Genomic DNA, 7,868 nt, shown 5'->3' with positions numbered 1-7,868 from the left:
TAACTTGAGGAAAACGTGATGATGCGAGAGTCACAGGAGGACGAGGATGAGGAAAAGTTGAAGAAAGATGATGTCCACTTCCACCATTAACCAAAGAAGGGAAAACCCTAACTCGAATGTGGGAGGCGATCTCTAAAAGAATGAGGAAAAACATTTCCAGAAGAATGAGGAAGACCATCATTGTCTTGATTTGATATCTGAATTTTTTGGAGAAGAAAGAATTCAAGTTAGTTTATTTTAATCCTTAATTATAAACCAATAATTTAAATTAAGGCTACGATCCATATTTTCGATTCGACCTTGGAAGAGGGATGTCGTAATCAAATTTGAATCTATTTTAGGTAGGTAGAGTCATCTCACCAATTTCAGTCACATGATACTTCTAGATCTTTGAGATTCATTGAATCTTATGAATGAGATGTTTAATCTCGATTATGCTCATACCAATTGTGACTGTGATGCCAATGATCACAATTAAGATATAAATAACCATGAAAATCCGCTTGACAACCTCGAGGTCATTTATCACCTCGAATTGATGTGCCGATTAACCACACACGCTGCATCAATAATGATAATTTTTGATTTATCCATCATGCCAACTTTATAGCCCCAAATTAGTGTGCCGGTTAGCCACACACGCTCCACTAACGACATATAAATAATGATGTGCGTTTTTCATGGATTAGTAAAAAATTCATATTTTTCCTAAAGTAACTAGAGTGAGATTTATGAAAGGTTTAGTTACTTTATAATATCATACATTTAGAGGTTATGTCCTATCAAACCCGTTCGGCTAATGACCCTTCATAATATAACGGAGCGGTGGGTAAGAGTGGACACCCAATGATGGTCATTTTATAGACCGTTTCCTTATACCCCCTCCCCCTTAAAGTATGGTTTCATGAAAGAGGCCTATTATTGATTTGACTGACTTGTCTTATACATATAATAAATTAAAATATTAATCATATATAGTATAAGATGTATTTTAAATCTTTTCAAAATACGATGTTTAAATATTAATTATCGAAATTATCATATAATTAATGAATCAATTTAAACATATAATGAATTTATAATTATCTTTTAATTACATTACAATTATATTAATTATTAAATTCATAATGGATAATTCGATTTAATATAGCTAATTAAAAATTATCAAATAAGGATAATATTTAGGGTTTTATGGATTATCACATAAGGTATTCAAAATTCAGAATCTAATAGAATTCATACTAGATAATTATAAAAAATAACAGTGTAATCAGATTAGGAAGATATTTACCAAAAATCTAGAAAAATCTTATCTCATGTCGTGACAGAGTCATTTTCACGTTGTGAGATCAGTGTTTAGCGAAAATTAGGTTTAGATCGATTCAACTCTTGTGCAATCAATGTTTGACAAGCCTAAGATCTGATACCACTGGTGGGTTTTATACGAAACAAAATTTTACAATGTAGAAAATAATTAATAATTAATAGAGTACATGCATCCTATAAAAGATCTATGTCATACACCTTGATAGCAACGTACAATGAACAACTAAACCTAACATGACCCTTAGTGTAATTCGAAATTACCAAGTATAGAGTTACATACCTTTTTATTTTTTGCAGTAAACAAATCAAGTCAATCTCCTTGTAGTGTAGGTCTTAGAAAACTTAGCACTAAAAGGATGATGCATCTAATGACTCACACCAAAACCCTAAAACTAGAAGACAAAAGGATAGAGAACAAAGGATATTTTCGGCCAGGGTAAACTTTAAGGAAGAGTATGTACGAATTTGAGGTCCTAAGAGTTCCTATTTATAGTTTAGGAAACTTAGGGAGAACACAAGATTTGAATGATTAAATCATATATTTAATCCCGTTTCAAATTATTTCTTTATTATGCTTCTGGAAACCCTACAAAGGCTCCCAAAACTGTCCACCTTGATGGTAGGTTCTAGAATTTCCTTTTCTTGCTTAGCTATTAACAATTACAATTCATCCATTGCACCTTTAATTAATTTCAATTAATCCTAAATTAATTCCAGATTAATTCTTATTAATAATTAATCAATTATAATTAATTTCTTATTAATTTATTAACCTTATAAATTAATAAATCGATTGTCCATTTACAATAAATATAATAGTCATAATATATTAACAAATCATTTATTAAAATTTATTAATCATATAATAAACTAATAGATGTATATCCTTTCTCTCTCTAAATATAATTCTAACTGAGTTCTAGTAATGAGATTAACCCAAAGAGGGTTTTGCTTTTAACTACAAGAATATACCAATTTAGTTATTGGCTTAGACACCTTAATCAAATACAAAGTTTGTCAGTATCTTTTTAAACCCACTAATATTCATTGTGAGGCGGTGTCACACCCCGGCCGACGACGGAAACACCGGGCAGTGTAATGTCATTTCTCGTATCATAGTTATCAACTTCCTGAAAACACATGCATTTAAAAAACACGTCAACATAAAGTTGGTGAGTTCACAGGTTATGACTCCATATAAAAATAATACTTTTCTGAGTTCAAAAGTTTAGTTTTGAAAGTATCATTTTGACTCTCAAACATTTAGTGTATATATCCTAGGTATAATGGTTTACTTACCAAATAAGTAAATACCTATAAGTCTTATATATTATAAATATAAATGTTTGTAATTCCATACAAACTAATTTGCTATGTATAAATCTTATTTCAATTCTATATGAGTAAAACCGCTATGTATAAATCTATTTCAATTCTATACGAGTAATACCGCTACGTATAAATCTATTTCAATTCTATACGAGTAAGTGTGCTAGGTATAATTTTCTACTTAATAAGCAAGTAGTATACCTACAAGTTCCTTGTACTTAAAGTATAGTCTTTGGGAAACTTATATTTCACATTCATACTTATATGTCGACAAAGTATAATGCTTCTAAAGTTGTGCTACCATGAGTCCGTAACCACGGCTGTATGACTAGTTTCAAACCTCTGATTGATGCTACAAGTTTCACATCTTAAGATAAGTTCCACACGCTTCATCAACGTCAGAACAATAAACAAATAAAAGGACAGTTCGTCACTTGCAAACCGTTGTGTTGTAGCTAGCAACCACGAGTGGGGTTGTCAACTCGTATCTTATTCATACACGACTTCCTTGCTCACACGGGATTAGCGGTTACAGGTCAGAGGATTTTCCCTAAGATTTCGAATCTTAGTTGATGATTATAATAACTCATGTAGACTTGTCGAGTTCCGTTAGTTCTAGTAGTAAAAACATATTCGTGTCTAAAACCCTAAGTTATTAGACTATGTTTTAAGCATTACTCCTAATATTTATAATACTTAGGCAGTACAACAGTTATAATTAGAATTAAAACCATGTTTTATCTTAACATAAAACCAATAATAACAACATATAACGTTCCTATTTTTATCTTGACATAAAACCAACAATAACAACGTACCTATCAATTAACATATAGAACTTCCGAGTACAACTCTAGAACTATATCGCACATTAAATATATATAGAATCTTAAGTATAACTTAAGATCTACATTAGTACAAGAACATGCTAACAAGTTGATAATAGTTGTATATAATCAAAATATTATATTTAGAACAACTATATCCCGGTTATTATAACTATCTACGTTGATACTAATATACTAGTAACGTATATACAATATTTAGCATGCGTTTTCCACCGAAAATATTAGAAAGTGGGGCCGTGAAACTCACCTTAATATCGTGCTTCGATAGAATCTAACTGAAAACGGTCAGTGGCTCGTCATTATCAGACTCGGGAAGGGAAACGACCTTCAAAAATGAGAGAGAAAGAAAAGAAATGGTGTAAGGAGAGAGGAGGCCGGGCTTGCTATTTATAGGCTGATCTGGGCCATTTCACGTCGTGACATACCTAGGGTCACGTCATGAACATCCATGAGTCACCCCGTAGCTTTAATGCGTGTTTTCTAGCCCCGATTAGTGTCCCAGACACGTGTCACGTCGTGAACTTCATGTTCACGTCGTGACTTAAGGCGACTAGGGTTTCTACCACGTGTCATGCTCTTAGACATCTGCATCTTCGGAAGGTCATAACTTTTGCATACGAGCTCCGTTTTTGACGTTCTTTATATCCACGCGTAGGTATTTCCGAGTACTACAACTTTCTTTTAGACTCTAATAGCTAATTCTAAGTATATTTTAAATTCCTCTTATTTATAGAGATTTATAGTGTTAGGGTTTATCATAACTTCTTCACGCGAAGTCAGATTTAGACGTTCTCTATAACTTTGTAATCATATGGACGTATACTTTGAGTTGTATCATAAATTATGTATGAAAGTTCATAATTTAACATGAATTACATAGTAAGTTTATCACATTACTAGTTTAACAAAATCACATTACATGATTGGCATAATCACATGTGATTGTTTTTGACCTATTTTAACTGGTGTTACAGGCGGTCAAGTGAATTATAAGATATGTTAAGGGCAAGGTTTCGACAGGGCTCTATATTCGGCGGTCTAATTCTACACTTCTTAGTATATTCACGGATATAAAGTGGGTTGGTTGTCTAGATTACCGTAGATCAACTGGAGGATTTGTTCTATTCTTAGGGCCTAATTTGGTTTCTTGGAGCTCTCGAAAACAACCTACGATGTCCAGCTCAAGTACAGAAGCTGAATACAAGGCGCTTGCTAATGGTACTACACAAGCAACTTGGGTGCTATCCTTGCTCAAAGAACTGGGTGTTCATCAGTCTCGACCACCGGTGTTATGGTGTGATAATCTCGGAGCCACTTATCTAAGTTCTAATACTCTGTTTCATGCTCTTACAAAACATATAAAAGTAGATTTCCATTTTGTTCGTGAGAAAGTAGCAATAAGTGCACTCAATGTTCGTTTTATATCTTCTGGAGATCAAATAGCATATGCTTTTACTAAGCCTTCAACATGAAACATGTTAGAGCATCTCAGATACAATCTGAAGCTTAAAACGGGTACATAAGAGATAGTAGATTAGCATCAATTCAAATGTATAAATTAGATCCAAATATTTAGGATCAATACTTATTTTATGAGTTGTAATACGTGTGTGTGTGTATATATATATATATATATATATATATATATATATATATATATATATATATATATATATATATATATATATATATATATATATATATATATATATATATATATATATATATATATATAGTCCAACATATCCCTTTGGGATCTATTCACGCCAGTTTACTCTGGTTTACTTATTTGAAAAGGAACTTGATTCTAATCTTACCACAACACTAATTTGGAAAAATTGCTAATATTTTTTATCCACGAATCTTCAAATTGAATGGAAGACTTTTTGATTAATCCAAATCGAGTAGGGGTGTGAACATACAATCAACCAAGACAAGGGATGAAATTGAAAAATGGGCATCACAATAGAAAACTTTTTCTCGTGGAAAGTTAGCAATGATACTAAAATCCATTGTTTGCATTACTTTTAGATTAAAAACACACTTCCTAGCCTTCACTTCCGTTCACTCTTTACATAAGGAAGAAAAAATCTAAGGAGTTAACTATAGCTAAAAAATGCTATCATAAAATAGTTTGCCTAGGTTTTGATTATATTAAAAACATACCACTTAGCCTTCGCTTCGATAGACTCTTTACTTGAGAACAATCTAAGGAGTGAACTATAGTTACAAGATGCTATAATAAAATAGTTTGCCTAGGCTTTGGGATTGGAATTGGAGGATCCAAATTGAACTCGCCAACTCGCATGTTGAATATGATGCAAAATTAACTAACCTAAGTGAATAGATAATGTTAGCTTTGGGGTTAACCCTCACGACTTTACAAAATACATCCTACCAATTAATGCATATATAGCATTAATAAACCTAAAATCTCTTCTATTTGTGAATACTCCCCTTTTGGAGACCAATCATCCCCAAATGGTTGTCCATATAGTTATCTACCAGAACGAGACGGACAAGAGGTTGTTCTGATACCATTGATGCAACCCTTACCCTTAGCTTTAGAAAACACTTCTTACCTATTAAGGAAAAGATTACATTAATAATCCCATAAACTCTTCTGTTGTCAGCGATATGGAACAAGAAGTATCAACCCTTGGATAAGGAATGTATCATAGAAAATTATTAAAGATCATGTTTACCCCTCAAGCCATCAGTGCCACCTTTTGGAACAAATGGATATTAATTATTTTATTTAGTGTACGTTAATTAAAAGAGTTCCCACAAGTCTTAATTTATCAAGAAGAGGTATTCCTATTTTTACTTAGGGTGTGTTTGATATAGCTTTTAATTGGGTCCAAAGGTGGATTGGGTCCAAAAATATCCAATTAACATGTCTAATTTGACTTCTAAATTGTTGGACTCGGTACATGAGATATTGCTGATTCACTCCCCTCTCCAACATTGTAGGACTAGGACAAACATGGGACAAAAACGAGAATTCCCAATTTGCCCTACTCATTGTCGCCTCCACATAAATTTCCCCTTCTACCATCGTCTCTACGAACAAAAAACTAAAAGAAAATTCCATCCGCTTCTCTTCGATTTTAGATGTCAAATGTAATGAAAAGGTATGTATCTAATCTGATTTTTTTTTTTCACTTTTATACCGTTTTTAACAGAATTAAAGCTATATATTACAATTGTGACGATTTTTGATTTTTAGTAGAATTTAGTGTTTTGGTTGATGATGATAACGATGATAAACTGTATACTATTTATGATAAGAAAATCGTTAATCCTGAGAAAAAAGAACGAATTTGATTTGTTTTTTTTTTTTTTTGTTAAATTTTACAAACTTTAGAAGCTTAAGAAACAAATGAAATATTCTTTTCTAACACATCAAGTTCTTCAGGAAGTTTATCGATAGTAATTCTATTCTTCATTTTCCAACAACTTTTTGCTCCTCATCATATATTATTTATATATTTTGCTATTAAAATATTAACAAACTGATGAATTTTCTATCATAATTGATTGTTCTTTATTAGATTTGTCGCTATCTACTGTTCATTGTAATCGAAGTGGTCATAACATAAGCCATTAAATACTTCAAACATCTCTATCGATTATCAATTTGATGCTTCATTTTCAGAGCTTATTAATCAATTTTCAGTTCTTTTAGTTTAGTGGGAATATAGATAAAACACCGATTTTATCCAAACAGAAAGATTATCGATCGAAAAGCTAAAATACAAGTCCGTAATAAGAACGAATCAACCAGCTTTTCGATCTAATATTTAGAACTCATAAAATAAAGGTTACAGATAAAGAGATGGTATATTATATATATAATATATATATATCACGTGCACAGCACACTGGCGGAACTTATACACTAACCAACCTTCTTAATTTACCATCATTATGGTTCCTATAAGAAGTTAACAACATTTGACCTTAGTGCCGTGCCGTTACAGCTACTCTTTGTTTTTTTCTTCATAAAAATCATCAATGAAATAATCACATTTGAGAAATTAAAATAAATTTTGATATTCACTCAATAATGAATCTACCAAAGAAACAAAATATTATGTGTGATAATAAGAATCTACAATAATTCAGTAAATTTTATACAAACACAAAATTAACACACCGATGAACATAAGAAATCAATCATGCACACAAAGTATACGTATGAACTAGCTAGCTTGATAGTAGCTGCACAAATAACCTCACCTCGTCTAGTGGTGCAGTGGGTTGGGACCAGTTGGCACGAGTCGTTTCTCAACGCCATAACGTGGATCAATATTGGATGTTCCAGCTAGCTCCGATGAATTGTTATGGTGGCGATGGTGTTTT

This window comes from Lactuca sativa, chromosome 4, assembly GCF_002870075.4.
Source record: "Lactuca sativa cultivar Salinas chromosome 4, Lsat_Salinas_v11, whole genome shotgun sequence".
In the NCBI taxonomy this organism is placed as follows: Eukaryota; Viridiplantae; Streptophyta; class Magnoliopsida; order Asterales; family Asteraceae; genus Lactuca; species Lactuca sativa.
Note: the sequence above shows the minus strand (reverse complement) of the source record.